This window comes from Prinia subflava, chromosome 1 (assembly GCF_021018805.1).
Source record: "Prinia subflava isolate CZ2003 ecotype Zambia chromosome 1, Cam_Psub_1.2, whole genome shotgun sequence".
NCBI lineage: Eukaryota > Metazoa > Chordata > Aves > Passeriformes > Cisticolidae > Prinia > Prinia subflava.
In genome coordinates this window covers 66,813,574-66,837,347 of record NC_086247.1, presented here as the reverse complement: position 1 = coordinate 66,837,347, position 23,774 = coordinate 66,813,574, and the positions used below count along the sequence as shown (strand labels likewise).

Genomic DNA, 23,774 nt, shown 5'->3' with positions numbered 1-23,774 from the left:
AACTGCGACAATAACCCAATGAATTAGCTTTTCTAAAAAAAGCACTGCTGTTTTAATGCAGCCTTTGGCAATGCAGCAATTCAGCCCACACTTTTCCAAATCATGCTGCAAACCTTCAGGTTTCTTCCTAGAAATATCCCATTTCATTTGATTTACTAATTGCTGAGTCAGTCAGCTGTTTGCAGCATCTTTCTTTTTACATGCACAAACCCAAAAGATACTTCAGTATGCAGGAAACAAGGTAAGCATCATGCTTAAAACAAGTGAAAAAAAAAGTCAAGAATGCTGAAAATTAGCACTGCAGCTCAAGGACTGCATAATAACACCCCTGGTCCCTAAGCATTTGCTCTATCCCCACACTCCTTTCTGACAACATCACAGCTGAGTACAGATTAGAGCTAATTCAGCACGGAAATATACTGCAGTCGAGACATTTCTGCAACCTATTTCACAATACTTGCCTGAGGAAGGGAAAGAATGCCCGGGAAAAGACTACTTCAGCAGCAGGGGCAGACACAAAAGCTAACAACCTAACCCTTAAATCCTGAGAGTTGCCTCTGTTTTTAATATCTTCTATTTTCTCCAATTCTGTAGTGTTTTCCAGTTATTCTCTATCCGTTTTCCATCCCAATTTTACCAGTTCTTTAGCAGCTGGGCCACAAACATTGTTAATTACATCATTACATCATGAGGAAAGGATTATTAATCTGATATTTAAGAGAATACCTCAGGGAATGAGAAACACTACTGGAAATCTCCATCAGTTATTCAGATAAGAATTCGACCCTGAACAAAGTGAAAATTTAGCATTTGCAATAGCTGGAAGGACATGAGCTGCTTGCCTAAACACCTGACTGATCCAAGGTTGAGAGGTAATTCTTGAATATTCCAAAAAGAGATGAAACAGGAATCTTCTATATAGCAGCTTATCCTTGTCTACATCAAAAGCTAGGTAGCAATATGAAAACACACAGAATGTTTAAGTTTCTAATCAGCCCCTAAAAACAAAATTACTTAAAAAATAGCGCAACAGGTAGGCTAGGCACCTGCTACACTGAAGGAAAAATCAGGATGTTGAGAACTGACTTACAGAAGAATAAAATCGTAACTTTTTATTTTCTAAGTAGGTCTGCCATGCTATAGAACATTTCAGCAAGCATCAAAATGAAAGGAGAAAATTTAGAAATACAAAAAAAATCATTTTGTTCAGTCAACACTGAATTATTTTTATTCCTTTAGACACACATGGGAAAAACTTTTGGAAGCACTATACTGTTTTAAACAACTTATCCCAAAATGTTTAACTTGTCATTGCAGCAAAGCAGGCAGGGAGCTCTCAACACTTCTGCCAAGCTCATGACAGACCAAAACAAAGCCTCCCAACTCATTCAGCTCTCAGCTCAACTCTTTGACAAAGTTATGTGCTTTGCAAATGACTCCTCAACACTGGCTCAGGTGGAAAGTATCAACTAACTTTTTTGTATATGTTAGGAAATGTACTATGTTATTTAAAGACTCAAATTCAACTCATCACTAGTAACTAAACTAGAGAGAGAAAGCAGTGCCAGCTCAAACAGCATTTGTAAAACCTTCCTCTGCAACTGAAAACCTCCGGCTTGCAAATTCCTCCCTGGGAGGCTCCCACCAAAACAGAAGACAATCTATTTGTCAGAATACCTGAGCTGGGTTTCCATGTGCATAGATGAACATTTAGCTTCAGGATTCTTGCATATGAAATTAAGAAGAATCAACTTAAAGTAGTAGTTCAAGTGCTTCATCAGCTTCAAAAGAACAGCAAATGCTGAGAATGGGTATTTGCTTTGCAAGCTGAAGTGTTCTACACACCAAGAATGCTCAAACCAGTGATTTGTCAGCACTGCTCTTAGATTTGTAGCAAAAAGTGTTCCACACTTCCAGAAAGCAAGTTCTAAATAAACTCTAAATAAAAATATGATTACTTAAATACAATTCTTCCAGCAAAAGCCTTATCAACCTTCCATATTAATGGGAAAATTACATACGGAATGGAAAATTAAATTTGATTTTCCAAACCATAATGACATTCTGCTTATTCATCAAGAATGAGTAAGGCAAAAAAGTTTGTAAAAGACAAACTTTTCAGTGTTATCTTCAGCAGATGAATGTAAAAGAAAATTACAAATACTTAAAGAACACATACACCTAACTTTTTATATATGGTCCACAGTTTGGAATACCATGTAACTTTTTTTTGCTCAGGAGACATCATGTGTCATCCAAATACATATACTATCTTTCCCACCTCCCCAACAATTATTCCAACTCACTCCAGGACTATATCGGTGTGCTCTGTGCTGTAACTGAAAGCAGAGAATGTGCCTATTCTGTATTTTACTGAGGCATATAAATCCACCCCAGATCTTGCAAAGATCCCACTGGTATTTTCCTGGAAACTAAATCCTATGTCAAGAGAAAATTTTGCCTTTTTCAGAGTCAAGAGGGGCAGGAAGGAAGAAGGTTAAAGTGATTTTTCCTATGTGAAATTGGCTGGACAGGCTAACGATGCTAGCCAAAACTTTTACCTGTCAGTAGATAAATTGTCCCCAGTCAACACTTAAACATTCCCTACTCAGCTCTGGATTTGCCATCTCTTTTACTAATTACCTTGCTATACCTCTGTAACATCACTATTTGACAAAAGAAATAGTGAATTATTATTTAGCCACTGAAATACTCTGTTATTTCTAGAGCAACACATTTTATTCTCTCTTGCCAACTTCTGTGTTCCCTTTTCCTACAGGTTTTATGTTGCCCAGTACCTGCCTGCCTTTATTTTGAGCCCATGGTGAACACCTGCCAAAGCATCTAATTCTAACACAATGCAAACTACTTTTATCTGCTAAAAGATGCTTGGTAGCATCACTAATGCCATCCGATCCCAATTCTCCTCAATCTCAAACATTTGCTCTTTGAGGCAATCTACTTCTGCAAGAGTTTTCCACAAAGCAATGTCTCATAATCAGATTTTGTGTTATTTTTTAAAAGCAGAGGCCTAGCCTTTAACTATTTACAAGTTACATACTTACTGAAGTAATTCCAAGATGAGGAGCCAACAGTACAGTTTTTCAATATTGTGACCCAGTGATTTACTTCAAATGCTTTAAAAAGTATATCAGTGACTCATGAACATCACCAGAATGACAGGAAATTTGAGTGTAGCAGGATGTTTTACATTACATGCAATTTGGAATTTTTTTGCTAGCATGCAGTGTAATCCCTTTTAGAAAGGCCAAAATAAACATATAGCTCAGATTCCATTAACAAGAGATTAAAAAACAGTTACAATGCACCTTAAGACAACCTATTCTTTTTCTTAGGATTTAGTAATTTCACGGCTTGAAGTAACCAACTCCTTTCACGATTACACAGGTTAGTGCCAAGAAAGTTGTTATTATAGATTACATGTACATAAGCAGATAATTCAGGTAAAAACTGGAATGAAAGAATAGGCGACAGCCATGTTAAAAATGTGTCCATTCTTACACTAAAATTTCACTTTAATAACAGTCAAGTCTTTAAAATTATATCAGCTACTAGCATTCATTCAGAAAAGACAATAATATTGTTTATATCATTATTAGCAATATAAGAAGTCTTTCTTAACAGATGCTACGACACTACAGTGTAGAAAACATGTCCACCAAAGAAACAAGGTGGTGACTAAATACCCAGCAGCTGAATTTGAAAGTTCCTTTATTAAATTTTTGAACTTCAGAAAGTTGTTTTATTAATGTTCTCATACCACTCTTCTGTGCAAGTAGCTGTCACAGTTAAGAAAGAAATCTCAGTTTTCCCAATAAGAGTTAGGTACCCAGTATAATTTTAGTGCAGGAAATATTAGCACGAAGACAATAAATTAAGATTCTTTTCCTCGTGCAATTCAGAAAGCAAATAATCTAGGGTATCACTCTGCTTAATTACATCAGTTTACATACTTTGTAATGTATGAACAAACATTTATCTTCTCATCTAGTCTATAGTCTGCTCTCCTGTGCTCCTCATTGGTTTGCCAACAGAGGAACAGGAGATGTCAGAAAACTATGGAAACAGCAAACAGTTTCTCAGCAAACTATGGAAACTTTGTTTCAGGGAGATGGAACATGATCAACCATTCCTTAATGTAAGCAGAGTGGTTTAACTTTTACCACTATGCTCTTCTAATAAAGTACCCTGCAGCAGCAGCTGGATACTGTTTTTTTTAATAATTTAAAAGGACCAGCTGCAGTACCAGATGCAGCACACTGGGGAAAAAAAAAACCAAACATACACAAAAAACCAACCAACCAACCAAACCCTGCAAAAACCAACTAAACAACAACAGCAAAAAAACCAACCACAACCAACTGACAGAATGTTGATGCTTGGAAATAAATGATGGTCTATCTGCAAACAGGTCTTGTTAAAACAATTTATCCTTGTGGAAAGCAGAATTTTTGGGTTTATCTCCCACAAACAACAATAACCTCAGCACCTTGCTTGCCCCTTACAAGCTCTGCTTCATTCATCCATCTCCAAAATGTCCACTCCCTTCACAATACTATGACATCTTCCCTGAGTCTCTTAATTACCAAATCATCAAGGGGTATCAGATGCTAGAGTTTGTTCCAAGGTTCAGGTGCTCCATCTGGCCAGTCAAAATAAGGCTCACTGCTGAACTGGCAGGATAGAAAAGAACAGGTAACTGTTAAGTTGCCTTTCTTCAAATTTCTCCAAAATTGTATCAAATTAATATTTTGGGGATTTTTTCCCATTAAGTATTGCTAAAAGTCATCTACAAATTGGAGTAGGAGGGTGGTAGGGCACATGGTAAGAATGAGGGAAGGCTGAGGGTGAACAGAGCAGGAGATCAAACTGACAAGAAAAGGCAAAAATTCCTCTCCAGCCAAAATGATTTTTGTTGCCTGACTGGGGCAATCTTCAAGTAAAAACACTACTAGCTTCTACAAAACGTACTACCACGTGTCAATGTCACCACATTTGACACATGATCAGAAACCAGACAGACAAACCATGAGCAGGGAACAGAATCCCAGCCAGTGGTGGTACACCCAGGGAAATGCCCCTCCCATCATTAAAGTCTGGACATTTGATCCATACATATGCAGGCAAAGCCAAAAGTTCTCAAGTTTTCTCACTTTTTGCATATTAAAGTTTCATCCTTAACTTTCCTCTCTCTTGAAAGAGCAATGTAAAAAAATATTATTTATACATCTTAAGCTTTATTTTTGAAGCTGAACAGAAACATCAAGTATTTCCTCCATAAACCTTCATTTACAGTGGATACCAAGATTTTTCAGACATATACACAGTTTTAACATGGAAGTCTTTTAAAATTTCCCGAGTCCACACACAGTTGACTTCATAAGCTTGGAGGCTTTTCATTTATGTTCCTCCATAAACATTCAAGTTTTTGTAAATATTTTTGGCTTTTTACTCCTCCATCTGAAACAAATCCCTTCTGGAAAAGGAAGATAATTCTTCAACAAGTGTGCGTAGCAACAGTTCCAGCCACCACCAAAAAAGTGAAACTCCTTTCCTCAAAACCCAAGATGTGGATATGGAAATTTTAAACACAGAGTTTTTCATCTGGACCATTGTGATGATTTCCTCTTCAATAAGCCTGACCATAACTAGACTTCAATCTATTTCAAATACACCAGTCTTCACTTTGCTTTTAAAGCCTTGTCTCTCTTCCCTGACATATCCTAGTTTACCTTTTATGTAACAGTTTAATAAATTGTTAACATAAACTCATTAAGTTATTCAAACTACATTGAAGTGTCTTTAGTAAATTAAATTATGTCAATAACTCACATGAAAAGGAAACTACAAGACCTTACATCTTTTCTGGATACTCTCCAAGCACCAGTAGAGTAAAATGAACATTCTCAGTTAGCTGACTTTGAGGTAATTTCCTTTTTTTTTTTATTTCAAATACTTGAGTTACACTAAAAGTGATGATTTTCCAGAAAACACTGAGCTTCACTTTCAGACAGCCAGATCGCTAAGACATATGAAACCATGTATCAAAACCCCCAAATTACTAGCAATTTCTATTATTTTGACTTCCTTTGGATACACTTCTCCACTCTCATTCTTGAATCATATACCACGTTCTTCTGAATAAAATTAAGGGTACGCCCAACCACTCATCACATACCCAGACAAACAGAAGAAACGGAGAAATCACAAGTCATGGAAACTTAAGGTGGTGTGCCACAACAATAATGGATATAAACTGTTTTAAACTAACAATTAGCCAGCATTTTACAAGAGAAAGGTGAAGAAGCAAACAGAATAATGAGAAATTCCTCTTGGGTTTGCTCCATAGAAATATCCCATACAGCTCATCCCTGTTGACGAAGCAGTAGTGAATCACAATTTCATTCACCTCTGTAGTAAAAGATGGTTTGGTTGTTAAGAAAGTTGGTTTCAAATATTTTTTCAGCTGCAGAGTTGAAAATTTATCTATGAAGATTTCAAGGTCAAACATTTGATTTGAAAGTAAGTGCCTGATGTGCACGGTGTTTAACTCTTCTGCACAGAAGTGGTCATAAAAGGAAGTCTGTTCACCTTAAAAATCACTGCATTGTGGATTCTCTGATGAAAAATGCTGTTGATCCAAACTAGCAGATTAGTGCAAACTAGTGACCACAACTCACTGCTATTCAACTCCACTGCAAATAACATGAGGTATGCTATAAAAAAACAAATAGAAGGCATTGTTTTCCTGGCAGAAGGCAAGATGTTTTATAAAGTTTTCCATACAGAGGAAAATGTGGTTAAAAAAGGAGTCCTTAGATGCCTCTCAAATATACATAACACTTGCAAAATATAGAGAAACCATTGTTTCAAGCTCTTAGAAGCTCCTACTGTGTTTGGGAAAGCACAATTTAGGGGAAAGAATGAATAGTCATAATAGTCTAAAACTGCATAAGAAAGCTTTGATATGATCCAAAGCAAGAAAATTACATATTGTTGTACTTTCATGAATCAGATCCCAGCTGAGATTGGGTCAATTGGTTTCTTGCACACAGCAGATTTCAAGCATTAACTGCTTGCAGAAGAGTGATTAGTTTTCCTGGACATGGAAAGACAGAATAAAAGATGTGATTTGACAGCTCTGCAAGATCCAAAAGCAACTAAAAGAAAGAAACATGAGGAAGAAAGGAAAGAAAATAAATAATGTCTAGTAACAAAGGGGTTAGTTTAATGGTTTTTATAGGGTTTCTTTTCTTAAAGATTTAACAAATTCAATACACAAGATTACTTTGTTTCCTGTGGGCACTGGTTACTGTATTTTTTTTAAAATTCACTGCTGCAGGTATAAAGATTTTATGATTTAGAACTGCAGCACAAAATTAGATATAGAATCTGGCAAGTATATTTTGCTAGGGAAAAAAAAAGTTTTGTGCTGAGTCTGCACATACAGCATATTAATTGCTTTAAAATGTTTTAACCAGCTCTGATTGCTCACTAGACTCCTAGAATTCTTCATGGTTTTTAAACACTCTTTTTTCTTTGATGACATGACACCATAGCAGAATAATGTGAATAATATTATGAAATAGCACTTGAATATATAATAGCAAAAAAAAAAAAAAAAAAAAAAAAGGCTGTACCACATGCCTTTCAAATATCCAAGTTAACATTTTCATCAGGTGCTCTGATGTACCACATTTAAGTATCTTCCAGCTGCACTTTTACAAGAGGTGATGGATTGCTTAATATTTTCTGCAGGAGTCTGTTAGTGTTACTGGGCAGTCATGCTACCAATGCTTTTATCTTCTTTAACATTTTGTACAACTGAGTAGTATTTTAACTACCAACACACAACTCTAGACTTGACAAAATATTAATGAAGCTCCCAGCAATTCACTCAATCTATTCACAGCCAAACATCAAATACAAATTTTAGAGCACACAAAAACCTATAATGAACAATATTTTTTTCTAAAGCTATACTAAGAATAATTTTAAAGCGCTCATCATATCAGTTGTTTTAAAGGCCAGATTATCAGTCTTTTACTTTGGGAACTCTGTGTAGCCTAAGCTGTCCTTAAGGATGATGTTGAGCTATACAGTGTTAAATTATTTTATTCCAATGTTCATAAAACCTGTGATACCATACATAAAACCAATTTGATGCTGGAAAAAGAAACAAACCACCAACTAGAACATTTTTGATGAGTATGCCATCTAACACAGCAGCAGCTGCCCTACTCTGTTCTGTTTTAGCAGAGAACTGGACAAAGAACGAAGAATTCCTGAGCATCACTCATGTCACATTGTTCTCCCTGTTCACTTCGGTGCCCAATTAAACCACAGTAGAAGTTGAAGGAAAGGAACCACTGAGCAGCCTGGAGTTTTTTTCTCACAGACCACACTTGCAAAAGGTTACCAGGCTGTTCTTCTGAGAGGACAGATAATTAGATTAAAGCTAAGTCTGAACCAAATGTATGTTTAACTTACTGGACTTTCCTATCTTACCTGTAATCCTGCTTATACACACACAGCACTAGAGCAAGGAACAAGTCCCAAGAAGAATCCAAAGGCCTTTCAAAGACTCTAAGAAAGTACAAAAACTGTATTTTTGATAGGTTGAGTGAGCCTTACTGTGCTTTCCTACTCCCTAAAGTTATTGAACAACTTTGTATTTTTCATGCCATTTCTGAGACTTTGAGTTCACAAAAATAAACCTCAAAATCAAATATTTAGAAACACCAACCGGAAAAAGTTCTTCAGCTTTATAACTGTTCTTTGCAGACAGGGGGCCTTGAGGAATGAATTTCTTTCTTCTTGAAATATGTATTTCAAATATATGTACTTAAATCATAGCACCTCTGCTGCACATTAGGAAGCTTAATAAGTGTTGTATGACATGTACATATCCACACTACCTTCAGAATTTGAAAACAAGTTTACTAGACTATCACTAATTTAAGTACCTAGCTTTCTGAAACTTCTGATCAGCAAATCCTGAAGAAAAAATTGCAAGAGTATATTGGAAAAGGGTGAACAAAGTTACCCACTGCTAGCAGGGGTGGAGATTTTCTTGGCTATTCTAAGTAGAGCTGTTATTCAAGTGTCTCTTTGGGACAGGCCTGTTCTGGTGTGCTGTCTTCAATTGTTTTTCAAAGATAAAGACAGCAGATATTTGATTCTTTCACATGACACTACAGACAGTAGCCTTTAAAACCACGAAGTCATCTAAAACAAAAACAAGTTATGTGAAAATGCATACTTAATTTCTTTATGGCAAAGAAGCATTGTCTGGAAACAATAGTTAAAGCTAGGTTTTGTACCTAAAATTAAGTTTCAGCTTCTGTGTTTGAAAAGTGTATCAATCCCAATTACCCTGAGTACATAACAAACTGAAAATTAAATAAATCCATTAGTTTAATTTTAACCTAAATGAGTCCTTAAAGATACTTTAAAAGTGCTCCATCAGTGAATATTCTCAATTGAATGTATTTAACGCTGAAGCATAATGAACAGGATATGCACATAAGAGCCTGGCCTGTTCTTAATGCTAAATTATTCATAGTGGTAATCAAACTGATTAATGTCACTGAGTGAAAAGACAACTCGGATCAATCTTATTTTTTTGCCCACAACTAATATGCATTTGGGCCATCAGAAGATTTGGAAGCCTATTGCATATCTGGTTTGTTTTCTCTGTTTTTTTAAAGAGTAACACCTGGCAAAGTTAAGAACTGACCTCATGAAATGACATCTACTTGTTACCCGCTTTGGGCTGGGGTGGGAGGCAGCTTTATGCTCGACCTTAGACCTTGCTCACCCTGGCCGTGGTAGTTAAACTCATTTTTGAACACTGCTGTGGGGACTTCTGGTCAAGGGAGGGATTGTCCTGCTCTTGGGCAGCCTCACCTTGAACACTGTGTACACTTTCAGGCACCACAGTATAAAGAAGACAATAAACTATTAGAGAATGTCCAAAGGAGGGCAACAATGATGGTGAAGGGCCCTGAGGGGAAGTTGAATGAGGAGCAGCTTGGTCTGTTCAGCCTGGAGGGGACTGAAGGAGACCTCACTGCAGTCACAACTTCCTTGTGAGGGGAAGAAGAGGGACAGGCACTGATCTCTGCTCTGTGGTGACAGTGACAGGACCTGAGGGAGTGGCCTGAAGCTGTGTCAGGGGTGGTCTGGGTAGGACATGAGGAGAAGGTTCTTCACAGAGAGAGTGGTCAGGCACTGGAAGCGCCTGGGCTCCCCAGGGGAGTGGTCACCCAGCCTGGCAAGGTTCTGGAAGTGTTTGGACAATGCTCTCAGGCACACGGTGTGGCTCTGGGGGATGGTCCTGTGCAGAGGCAGTAGCTGGACTTGAAGATCATTGTGGGTTCTTTCCAACTCAGCATATCCTATAATTCAGACCAATACCACATACCTCTTCATCTTCATAGACATCCATGGTCATTTGATCAATTTTTCATTCTATTTCTCAGCCAGCTTCACCATTCAGGTATGTAATAAGAACTTTCAAATATATATATAAATATATACACTGACAATAGATTCCAACCTGCCACAAATATTCCCATCCTCTGGTTTGTTCCTCACAGACATTTGAAAAACAAATAAAAAAAACCCAAACCAAACATAACAAACAAACAAACTCACTCTTAAAACAAACAGACAAACAAAAAACCCCCCACCAAACCAACCCCAAGATTTGTTTCCTCTTCCTGGAAGAATCCTGGCATTATCACCTTCTCTCTAATTGTCAGCATAATTCTGGTTATCATTCACAATTTGCATTAAAGCACTGCCAGCATACCGAGTGCAGGTTTAAAAGGCATGAAAAAGAGATAACAATGACCTGTGGCTATGGAAAAGTAAACAGATTGGGATTCAAGTTCTTCAGGTTCTGTCGGCCTTTGTGATGCCGTGCCTGTAAAATCAGACCAGTATTTCTGCCTCCTGTCAAACTACTTATTGCACTCTGTTATTTTCATCATTCCTGTGGATGACAGGAAGCACCAGCTGAAACTCTGGAGTCTGTTCTAATACACTGTAAAAATAAAAAGCCAAAGAACATGACATACCCTCTTGCTTGTAACAAGTTTTCACAAGCAACTTAGATGCTGAATAGCATTCTGACTCAATTGTTCCACATAACCAGGATGACAAATTTTGTAGTATGACTTCATTTACACATCAGGAACTCTGTTACAGGAAGATATATTGGAACTCAACATGAAAATAGTACTTCATTATAAAGAAATATTTGTACAAAAAACAATAAGAGTTCATCCATAAACATATATATATACACATATATAATTCCTAGAGATTCTACCACTTGCACAGTTTAACCAATATTAGTACTAGTGAAAACAAAGTAAAATTTTCCAAAAAATTTACAATATTACACTGTCTTGCAATTTACATGACAAAGTCTTAGAAAGCAAGATGAGAATTAAGGAACAAAAGAGTAGTTCACATATTCTGCCTGCGAAGGATGCTAATTTTCTTTCAGCTAGACAGCAAAACACTAAACTGGCTTATCTTTTGGACAAGTTTTTCTAAAAGAGTAACGTTTCTGAAAGTTGATACCGGCATGGCACAAGAAAAAAAAAAAAAGTACAAAAACACTTCCCTTCGTAACTAAGAATGGATTTCACAGCAGCTTCACACAGAGTCTGTGTAAAGAGTCTGAATGTCCACAGCAGCAAACTGCTGCTGCTTTATACTGTTCTTCTCTAGCAGCACCTTCTCACAGGAGAATAAACACAAATGCCTTGAGGACCATCAGATTACACAGGACAGCAACACAAGCAGCACTCAAATTCCTACCTGTATATTTCTCTTAAATGGCAGTAGAGAAGAAACTCATGAGCTGAAACTATCAATGAGAGTTGCTGTGGTCATTGAACACTGATTGCAATGAAAAGGCACCACTACAAAGCTCCTACTCTGGAGAATAACTTTTTAATTCCAAAGAAATTAAACTGACCGTTCCAATACCAAAATGAAATACTTTGGGAAAAAGAAAAAAAAAACTGTTTGAAGTTAATTCGTTGTCAAGTTCTGTATCACCTTTACCCACCACTTAAAGAGAGGAGAAAGGAAAAAAATAAAACCCAAAAAATGTTGTGGCAGGGTTTTTTAATAATTGAAAATAAAGCTCTGGATCACTAAAACAAGGTTGGTAAATGGTATCAAAAGACAGTTTAGGAAGACTAACTTGCCAAGGGTACCTTTTCTTAACTAACCAAGTCTCCAAGCACATTTGCTTTCAGTGACAACTGAGGTTAAGAGCTAAACACCCTTTTCCATGCTGACTGCTCAGTTCCATTGGTCAAAGAGAGGAAGAATCAAAATCGCTTTTCCTGCAAGGAACTACGAACCATCACTCAGTAGCATGCACAGCACAGGGCTTTAGAATTCAAGCTAGTTCTCTGTTGTGAGTTATAAAAAGACCTTTATGTGAATCCAAAGGTAAGAATGCCTCCATGAGTTGGGAGTTACTACAACAGCATGTGCATGAGATAATTTATGCAGTGCTCAAAGTCACAAGCTTCCAATTTAGCTGAAAGTAAATGCCCCTAAAGAACCTTCATATTTCATACTGCAAAACCGTATTTAAGTAATCAAAAAGTGAATAATAGAGCAGTTAGCCAGCTCTTTAATACATTAGCTAAAAGTATATCAATTCCATTGATTTTTACGATGGGCTGATTTCACATAATGGATTAAGCTCTCCAGAAAGACTGTAAAGGGAAAAAATGCTTTGCCAGAATTAGTGGAAGATGGTGTCAAAGTGCTTTTATGACAAGCATGCAGTTAAAACATTTTATTTGGGGATGCTAAATTTAGAGTACTTCTGTCAGGAATAGACCTGGCACTAACAGTTGAGTAAAAGCTATGATTTCAACACTGCAGATATATTTTCAAGATTTCAGTTATATTTTCCTTTTATTATTTTATTCCTAGCTAAGAAAAAGAAAGTTGGAACAAGGAATATGTAATCATACTTCAACATGGCAGAAGTTTAACAGCAGGATGCTTCAAGGATCCATAAAGCTAGCAACATTTAAAGGCACTAATTAATAAGCTGAAAAAGAAAGTAGAAAAGTTCATAGTTATATAGGTTTTTGAAGTACATAAGTCCAAAAATGTAACCAACTGGAAGCTAATCAACCATGATGTACAGGTAATACACTGGCAGATAAAAGTCAATGTTAATAAATGCAGAAGTGTCACTGAAAGTTAAATAATTACTAGTATGGTCAGCAACCTTCTAAATTAAGTAGGCCTAGTACAAACAAGAGGATTACAAGCATCCCTGTGGAACTCAGGGAAGATCTCTGCTCAATATGAGAACATTGCTGCTGATAATTAAAAGTATCAAGATTCAAAAGCAAGCACTAGCAAAACTGCCTTCATGTAAAACTAGTGCTTCGTTCTCAATGATGACCTGAAAAAGGCTGCTGCAGCTTTAGATTAGGTAAAGATTAGAAATCCAAGAGAAAGGTTCAGAAGACAAAACATGAAAAAACACAGTTATAAGAAGACTAAATGTAAACAGAAGGGAAATAATTTGCACCTCAAAAATTAAGATGCTGCTGAGTGAAAGCGGGAAGTATACAGTCCAGAGATCCTCTTTTTTGATACAATGCATAACTGAATATTCACTTACGTCTAGTGCATCTTTATAATAAAGAATATGTCAATATTCAAAGGAGGACAGAAAAATTTGACTGGGATGAAGAACATCCCATGTAAGGATCCAAGCCTGCTTCTATTAAGTACCATAACAGAAGTATCCAACACTGGCCTTCTTTAACACTTCTTATATCTGTCATGAGTTATTCATCCAGACGAACTCCAGATAAACTCCAGTGTCACAATTTCAATACTAAAAATTGACATGTTGATCCTTCAAAGGAGGACGGGGCCACCAAAATCACCTTCTTCCAAACAAACTTTAAAAATCAAAGAGCAACACTGTAATGCAAATGATACACTATAAGTTGGCCTGAAGGACAGCACCATATACTTCCTGATTTTGGTTATAATTTATGACAGATAAAAGAACTCCAAAATCCTTAATGAAGAGACTGGTTAAGTACAAAACAGCACCATTCTAAACAGCACCACTGCAACTATTAAAAGGTATTCTAATGCATCTTACACACAAAATTATTTTTATTTGAATTTGTAGGCTATTTCTTTTCTTTATAAGCAGTGACAACTCCTGATCCAGCTCAGCTTGAATCTAGAGATGGTCCCTGCATTTCCATGAGAAGACATCTAAAGACACAGGCTGGGGAAGACTGCAGAGCCAAAGACCATACCATTTTGGTCCTGTGAATCAAACTTTTGTGCAATGTGGATAGTCTGACACTATATGCCCCTAAAAGAAAAAAAAAACCCAAATCACTAGAAATACAAAATGTAAAATCTGTCAAGAATCTCTTGTCTCTTGAACAACACATGATGCAAATTGCATTCAAAGGATTTAAATATTTGAAATTACTTTAGTTTTAGATTAATGTCCCTGGAGCTACTTTTTCTTCTCAGACCAAAGACAAAGATTACAGTCCTTCTGTGATAAAGAAAAATACTTACCAAGTTTACAGCTAACCTATAGGTTATTGACACATATGCAACAATGAAAGGACAGCAGGATACTATTTCTCTAAAGCCACAATTTAGTATTGAAATTTGTTCTAAATTACCTCCATTCTTTTTCTGTATAGCTTATTCCTGGACTCATTTGAACAAATTCACTTTGAGATGATGAGGAGGGAGGAATAAATAAAAGGAAATAAAAGAAAGGAATAAAATTGAAAGGAATTTTAAAAAGGAAAAAGTGAAACAGTACCACCTCACCACTAGGCTAAGAAATGACTGTCACATGGTTTTCAAAGCACTTTTATGACTTCCATTAGTGTCTTTGAACTGCCCTATTCATATAAGAACAAGGTAGGTGAGGAATAAGGTATACTCATTTATGCAACTTACAATTCTGAACAGACAGACATCATCCAGTAATAGTCCATGTGCTGTCCTTATCACCTTGATCTCAAGGGTGACTTGTGTGTGGTGTCCTTGCCAGGTAACATTTGTATCGTTTTCTGAGGATGAGCATGCTGCCACAATTTCCCTGCTGACAATAATTGCCTCAGGTTTACATTCCTGTTTCACAAGTAAGCCTGACAAAATGCAGCAAACTAACTCAAAGTGCTAGCAACACCACTTATAGAAAGGCCAGCATCACAAGAGGCCACAGACACACAGAAAGTGAAGTACTTTCTTCAAGATAAGTAATGCTTTGTATTTGCAAGAAAAACGAGTTCTGTGATGTTCCAAGTGCTCAGGGTAGCATGATCGTCAATGTCTTTGCAAAGGAACGAAGCTGAGAGCAGCAATGTATAATAATACATGGTTAGTTACATAGTTTTGGTTTGCACAGCTGTCGGCTATGTTCATTTACAGTGCATGTAGTGCCAACATCATTTATATAAACCAAAGTGGCTGTTTCACTCCTGTTCATTGCCATAGAAGTTATTTCTCTCAGCAGCTGCTGCACAGAATTCAGTTTCTATTTCAGTATCTCACGCTGTAAGTTCACAAAGTGGCAGGTTCCAGAATCTACTAAAACCAAGTGGGACCTAAAGGAACTTGCCCATGCTTAATAATAACATAAGGAAGGGCAGAGGTAGAGGGTGCAGAAGACACGCACTTCTGCTTTCCTAGAGTGGAAGGAGGTAGTGATCCTCTGCTAACGCAGCCAAAGTCACATGAAAACCAAGTTCCATTAGGCAACCAATTAGAATGAGAGCTTCCCCGACTCTCTTCAGCTTTCTGAATTAAAATGCAATGAAATAAGGCTGATCCAGAGCCCAGCAGATAAGATAAACTCTCAAATATTAGTCACATGTTACGTAATAAACATCAACTGAACGAACTTGATGTGACAGCGGTGAAGAGGTAGAGCCGACAATGCCGCCCTGGCAGTCCCCCCCGCACACACACACGCACACACAGCCACGCTGCCGGAGGCTGCCGACACGCAGCACCTCCCGGCCCCTGGAAGCAGCAACAGGACGTCCCCAGCCCCACGACCCTCTCCCGGGCAGAGCACCCCGGGGAGCCGCCGGAAGGCAGCGCGGGCTGCGTGTGCGCGTCCCCCGCGCCGGCTGCCCCCGAGCGGGCACCGCGGCGGGGTCACCCCGCTCGGAGGAAGCGGCGGCCGGCCGAGGAGGCGGCTCTCCCGCAGTCGGCCGGAGAGGGAAGAAGCCCGGCGCTGCCTGAACTTGGCGCTTCCCTTCCCCCGAGCCCCAGCGCGGCCGGCAGCGGGGCGGGGGGAAGCGGAACCCGAGGCGCCCGGAGCCCACACTCACCTCGGCCCTCCTCTCCGTCGCTGCCGGGCGGACGTCGGGGCGAGGCGAGGGGCGCCGCCAGCCCCGCCGCTGCCGCGCCTGTCACCGGGCGCCCGAGCAGAAGAGTCCCGCAGGGTAAATCCTCCGGGCGGCGGCGGGGACGGGGACGAGCCGCGCTCCGCCCGCTCGTCGCGGCGGCCGCTGCCTCGCACCAAGTTGAGGCGCGGCCGCCGCTGCCGCGGCGCTGCCGGCGGCGGCCGCTACGGCCACGGGGAGCCGGCGCCTCCGCTCGCCGCCCCGCTCCGCGGCCGGGGAAGCGGCGCTGCACCGCCGCCGCCTCGGGCCCCCTCTTCCTGCGGCTGCCGGGAGCCGCGCTCCGGGCGCAGCGGCGCGGTCACACGGAGCCCCGCGGAGGAGCCGCCGCCGCCTCCCTCGGCGCCTCGGAGCCCGCAGCTGCAGCCCCCCAGCGGCGACCGCCCCGCATGCCCCGCGCTCCGCCGCTCCCGCTGCTGCCGCCGGCGGCGGCGCCCCCGCCCGCTCTCCCGCGCACCACCGCTGCCGCCCGAGCCCTGCTCAGCGCCGCGTCTCCATCGCCGGCGGCAGCGGCGGCGGCGGCGCGGAGAGGCGGGATCAGGAAAGGGGCGGTGACCGCCCCGCGCGGCCCCGCTCCGCCCCGCCGCTGCCCCGGATGTGCGGGGGTCGCCGCGGCGGGGCTGTCGGCACCCGCGGCGGGGGTCGCTGTCGCGGGCGTGCGGGTGCCCGGCGCGGGCGGGAACCGCCGCCCACCCCGGTGCAGCAAAGCCGGCGGGCGCCGGTGCCCTCGGTGCCGCCGGCTTTGGCGGGTTCTAGTGCAACACGTATCGGCTCGGGGTCCGTGGCTGCGGGGGCCGTTCGGCACTTCGAGCGCGGCCCAGCGGGCTGCGGGTGCGTGGCTGCCGGCCGGGTGGCGGCTCTCCGCGGCGTGCAGGCTTTGGAGCCGGTGAGCGGGTGGGGTGTTTTCCTGTGTCATCCCTGCTGCGCTGGCACCTGCTACACCCGCGCTGAACGTGTCCCTTAAGAGCACGTCTGGTCGGTGAGGACGAGCGGGAGCCGCGTGGCACCGGCTCGTCCTTCCTACGCCTTGTGATGGGAGCCAGCAACAGCTCCCAGCTCCCTGCCGGGCCACGGGTGGCTTTGGCATAGCTTGTGTGCCGTCAACGTGGTGCCCCAGCAGCGATTTTGGGGCTCATAGCTGAAACAAATGTTGCGTTGGATCGTGAGGCTGCAACAAAGCCTCTTCTTAGCAGTGGCCCCTGGGCAAGGAAGCATCAAATGTTACATACGTGCCCTAGGACCACGTTTGTGATCTAAGATTATTCAACACAACTAGAAAATTACTTTGCACACACACCCCCCAAGATATATTCTGACACTTCAGTTCTCTGAACTGTTTTATCTTCTCCCTAATCTTAAATTCAGCTTTTTAAAGTTTATAGATCAAAGTTTGTATGTCCCCTTCAGAAAGTGTAACTCACAAAGTTTCAGTGAAGAAAACGCTGGGTTTCCTTGACAAGTCAATCTTCAGTCTCTGAAATTATGTATAACTTTAAAGAGGTATTTGTTTATAGAATCCAAAAACCATGCTGTGCTCATTATAAACATTTTTAACAAGTTTCTTGGCAGAAACTTTCTGCCAAGTTTCTTGGCAGAAACCTGTCCTAGGGTGACTTTATGATGCTTGTATCCCCAATTGTCTGTTCTGTTTATGCTGGATATTAAATTCTGCATCTTTAAGACTGGTTCTGAGAGCAAAGGGAGTTCTATTCAAATTAGATCTTAAACAGGGAAAGGAAAAACAAAAAAAGTATGCAGACAAAGTTAGGTGAATGCTGATCTCATGTCACACTGATGCATTATAATATTTGGGGGATTTTTGCCGGTGCTTCCATTTATTTCTCTCTTTAAAGACCTTTCAGTTTAGTCACTGACTGGTTCTAGCCCTTTATCCACAATACGCTTGAAATTGCCCAATGGTGTTTTCATTTATTTAACCTTAAGTGTTATTTTTTCATTTTCTTTGCAACACCTGGAGGTGCTACTTGCTCTTTCTGCCCTCCAAAGTAACTTAGACCTTTTTAAAGTCACTTAGGTTTTCCAGCAATTCGAGATGCTTTTTCTTCAGACAAAACCAGTGAGTTCAGAGTCCTCATGTACCCACACGGGTCTATTGAGGATGAGTAGTTTGTGAGGTATCACACAGGACTGTTTCTCCGTACATTTTGATGTATTTTTTGAAGCTATTTCTGGCCCAGCCTCTTTAAGCAGTAGAGTGCAGGCAGCAGCACGGTGGTTGTGCTTCAAATCCATCTGCCTTTTCTCCCCTCCCTGGGGAAGAGTCAAAAGTGCAGGATAGATTCCTGAGAAGACCAGGGTGCACTGAGGATTAGACTAAAAGGGGATTTTACTAATATTGACTGAAATAGTTTGAATTAAAAAAAAAATTGGAAAATGCCTAAAGGTGTAGTGAGGTGACAGGACAAACATTCCTATGAAAATACCAAGGCAGCCAATGCATAAACAGTAGGACAAGGAGGCATTCTTTGCCCCGTGGAGGGCTCCCACATATGTTCACCTTCCGTGAGCTGAATGGGATTCCTTGTGTGCTTAAACAACTTGAATGTTTGAGCTTTGCTGTATTGCTCAGCTGATACATCCACCAGGGAGTCTGTGCACTGTGACAGGTAGCTTCCTTGTGAGAGGTAATGTACACAGGAGCTGTCAAGCTGCCTTCATTTAGCATTTATAGGCTGGGCACTAAATGTGTGTGTGCTTATACACAGACACTTAGTACAAGAACTATCAGGCTTTCCCATGGGGGAAAAAAAGTATGTTTAAAATTAACACTATTTTTTAAAATGATCTGTTGTATGCAAGCAGATTAACACTTGTTCTGTTATGGTTGATGATGCCATAGGATGTATCTGAAGTTCCTCTGGTGGAATGTCTTTATGACACACCAATTATCTATTCTATTGCATTGCAGCGAAGTCCAGGAAACTCACTCAGCAAAAATGCTATTAATTTCATGAAAAGAAAAAGTCAATGTGAGATGTCTAGATATAGTCAGAGACACTTAAAGAAGTGACATGAATTCACTAAACTCGGTAAATAAAAAGATGTAATTTTGAAGTAAGTGAACATTCAAAAATGTAATCTATAACTTAAGGGCTAAGTTTATGGCATTTGTATTTAGAGAAATATACTGAGATTCAGGTTTATGAATTGTGGAGCACTGCTAAGTCAACTTTGTAAAATTACTATTAGAAGGATCTTTTACAATATTTACATCTTTAAGTCTGGAGAATAAATACTTTTTAAAAAATCTTTGTGATGGTTTGTAATCATAGTCCATGCTAGCCTTTTGATTTCATGAGACTCTCAAATTCCTCTGACATACATACTGAAGAATTGCCTGGAGGGAAGCAAGACAAAACTTTGAGTATTGTTCTTACTTTGGTTACATGTTTGGCCCAAGCTGTGCCACTCCTCTAATGTGCCCAGAACCCCATAAAATACCAGGTCTAAGGAAAACAGTAGAGGAGCAGCCTCCCCGTGTAATTTGTACTACACCAGGCACTAACAGGCACAGTTCCCTGCACAGGTCTCCACCCTGTATCTGCTGCCCACCCAAAGCTGCAGGGGGGTGAATTGACTATGACAAATGCCAAAGCTGCCAGATGAGGAACTGAAGTTCAGGCTATCTACAACGTAAATGGAAGCATCAGTGACCAGACCCCACAAGCAAGGCACATGTAACTATAATTCACATCAGCACCATGACTTAGTGTCCTAAGGACAACAGCCAGGAGTAGCCTTGCCAAAGAATCCTCACAGAACTGGGATTAAAATACTCCCCAGCTGAAGGAGGTTACAGTGCCAGGGTTTGGCAGTTTGCTGCATCTGAGGCAGCATCCCATTTGAACTGAATGCAAACAGGCAGTACCTTAGTGGAGGTCATTTTGCACTCATTCAGTATTTAGATGGTACTTAGAAACCTTAGAAATAAAAGTATACTTAAGTGCCAGATACAGTCTGCTTTGTCAAAGGAAGAAATATGTAAATACTGTCTTCACATCAAATTTGGGGAAGTGTTTGTCTCACCAGAGCTAATTACCAATGAGGAAATTGGCATTTATTGTTAAGTTGTTACAAAGAGTGTCATAAACTAACTTTATTACAGCAAAAGTTGAACCGTATTTGCATTATTTCCATCACATCGTCTTTGCTTCACAATCTGTCTGAAATAGCTGTTCTTGGAAGGTCTCCAACAAAGCATTCTCTTTGGGGCTACTAGCTGCAAATAAGATTAAAGTTTAATATGTCTGGTAATCAGTTTTCCTTTAGAGAGTGCAATCTGATTTCTTATGGTCAGTTGGGATCCCACATATCCTTATCTCCTCTGTTTTTCAACTTGCTCCTTTCAATAACCCAAAAAAGGCAGTTTGCCAACAGATGTCCTTTCACCACTTTTCCTGAAATGGAGCATCATCTGAGAGGCAGTCATACATGGCTTCAACTCCAGAATCCCAGGCTTCTGTCTTCTAAATGTAACTTTTTTTTTTTTCCTTGAGCCTGAGCAGGAACAAAGTGCTTTATGCCCTCCATTTCTTCCCATGACATGCAGTGAATAAAGATGGGTAAATCTCCTTTGCTCAAAACCAAACAACAGGAGGAGGTAATCTCTGTACTCCTCACTCAGATCATTAATTTACTCCAAAAGAACTGTGGCTGTACTGAGTGGATTTTTCTTGATATCAATTAAAACATCCTTTGGGGCAAATAGCAAAAAGAGAGAGCACCACAAGAACTCTTCTGTCTTTCATGAACCCAATCCTATCTCCCAGCTGGATCTGATCTCACCTGATTTTTAAGGATGGAAGGAGGAAGCAGCTGGGATCTGTGCTGACACCCAGAGGGAGAGTAAAGAGCTCTGTCTCACCTTCCATCGTGAGGAGTACAAAGGTCCCAGCAGTCTCACTTCCCATGAATGCTCCCTGAGCCCATGAACACACAGCCCTTGTCTGCTCTGCTCCTTTGCTGGGAAGGACTAGACAGAGAACGAATCTCCTTCACGGAATTCCTTCCCCTGTATTGGACTGGAACTAGGATACTGTCTTGTACTAAGAACAGAAAAACAGCGAGACTGGACCTGCACAACTGGACTGAGTAAGCCTAGCCCTAAAGACATCATGTGGGTTTGACAGCCTAATAATTATTAAATCATTTGGCATCGTGTGCAAGCTGCATAGCAGCCACAAGGCACTCCTGACATCTCTGCGGCAATATTGTGCCTCAGAAGGGTCAGGAGTTGCAGGAGACCATGAATCATTAAGGAAAGCTTTTGATAAAAGAGCATGCTGATGGTGACCTTTGCAATTTTTTTTCCAATATTCCTAAAACTTGTCTTGACTGATACTATACCTTTCCTATTGGGCCTTCATCTTCAGAGTGTTAGTTCCTCACTGGGGGATAGTTTCTCACATCCCAGTCCTTAAATTATAATTTTTTTAAACTCTCCTATTGAACAAGCTGCACATAGAGGTTGTGGAGTCTTCCTTACTGGAGGAACTCAAGAACTATCTGGACTCTATGATGTGTGCTCTAGAATAACCCTGCTTGAGCAGGGAGGTTGAACCAGACGATTCACTGTGATCCCTTCCAAGCAAACCCATTCCGTGGTGAAAACAAGCTTTCAGATAACATCAGAGCATATCAGTATATTCGTCAGTTTGGTTGTCAGAGGTCCAAGAGGATTTAAACCAAGTTTGCCAAAGTAGGAGGTTGCTCCTAGACATAAACATTTAAAGAATGTAAACACCAGTTTTCAAAACATTGGTAACAGCTTTTGGCAGGTATGAAAGTGCTTCCATTTCCATCTACATTAAACCTGGAACATATTCATCACTCTTACACAGTCTGCTGTTATTCCATATGTGATAATTTGATATTTATTTTTAAGTTCTGTAACAGGAAAAAAAGATGAGTCCTGTTTTTCTAGGACATTTCTGTCACAGCAATATTTCAATATAATGTTTCAATGTTTCAATAGAAAACAATCCACAGCAAAAAAATGTAGATGTTTAAAAGACCTCACAGCAGTGTTTCAATATATTACAAAACAATCCACAGCTACAAAATGTAGATGTTCAAAGACAACAAACAAACAAACAAACAAACCCTATTAGATTTCATTCAAATACACATGCAACAAAAAGGACTGAAGATTTATCACAAACAGCTTCAGCCTTTACAAAGTGGTCCCAATCTGGAAGAAATATGAATGTGCTTTTCCCCAAGAAAAATAGAGGCAGCCTGAGGGCAACATAAAGGTATAGTAAACTTCTAAAAGATGAGGTCTCTATTTTATTTTTTACCACAATAACTTTATGTTATCGATAAACAAAGACAAGATATAATTTTATGCAGCCATTTGAAAATTCATACGGCTGGCTAAAGAAACTTTTCAGGAGCAGCCTTAAAAAACAACAGTAAAACTAGCAACTAATCGTTTGCCTGATACACTGTCTCATCTAGAGGATAGTAAGGTCTGTCTAACCCCACCAGCTCTCCCTGCAGATGGGATCACAATGTTCCTATTTCGGCAGGATGTTTTTGTCGCTGACTTAAAAATAATAAGTGATTAAAGTAGGAGCAGACACTAAATGTTTTCACATAAAAGCCTGTCACAGATTCCTCACCCAAATGCTTCTATCCATCCTTCACTATTTACCATCACTGTTCACACAGCAGGTCAGCAGTGTAATTTTTTGCCAAAAGTGGAACGAGGCAATTTTGTAGGGAATGCTGGAGGCCACTTGGAAACCAATTGCTTGAAGGAGAAGCTACCTTCTGAAAAGGGACTGTAAAAGTGGCACCCGAGGCTTCAACTTTGTACCTCGATGGCTCCTTTAGTAAATAGGCTCTGTTTATCACATAGAGAAGAGCAAAGGAGAGGAAATGGGCTTCCCACAGACAGGTCTGCAAGGCGAAGTTACCATCTGCTTCACACACCATAGATTAAGCAGAATAAAAAGGCTGAATTCATCAGTGTAGATATACACTGCATCATTAAATTATGCCTTCAGTGACAACTGAATAGTCCATTTGCCTTCAGCAGCTTTCTAGTGAAGGCAATGATTGGAACTTAATAAACAGTTGTGTTAGGAAAACACTATTTGTTATATATTTGGCTTGTTAAACACGAGCAGCAGAAGAAAGCAAGAACATTTTTTTGTTACAAGCATCAGAAAAAATTACTGGCAGATAAAGGAACTGGACTGATGTGATAAAAATACATTACTTACCACTGACTTTTCAGGTAGAATAAGCTCTTAAGATGTATTT

General features: G+C 40.3%; 1 protein-coding gene across 3 annotated transcripts in view; it reads right to left on the bottom strand.

Annotated features, from left to right (window-relative positions):
* GALNT1 (polypeptide N-acetylgalactosaminyltransferase 1) overlaps positions 1 to 16,737 on the bottom strand; it is an 86,756-nt gene extending 70,019 nt beyond the window's left edge. For 2 of the 3 annotated variants that reach the window (XM_063399016.1, XM_063399034.1), the window contains exon 1: positions 16,413 to 16,737. The gene's annotated coding sequence lies outside the window, so the exon portion shown is untranslated. Of the gene's footprint in view, positions 1 to 15,030; positions 15,176 to 16,412 lie in introns of those variants that run through there. The other variant, XM_063399025.1, reaches the window with a different exon arrangement.
* Positions 16,738 to 23,774: the final 7,037 nt, after the last annotated feature.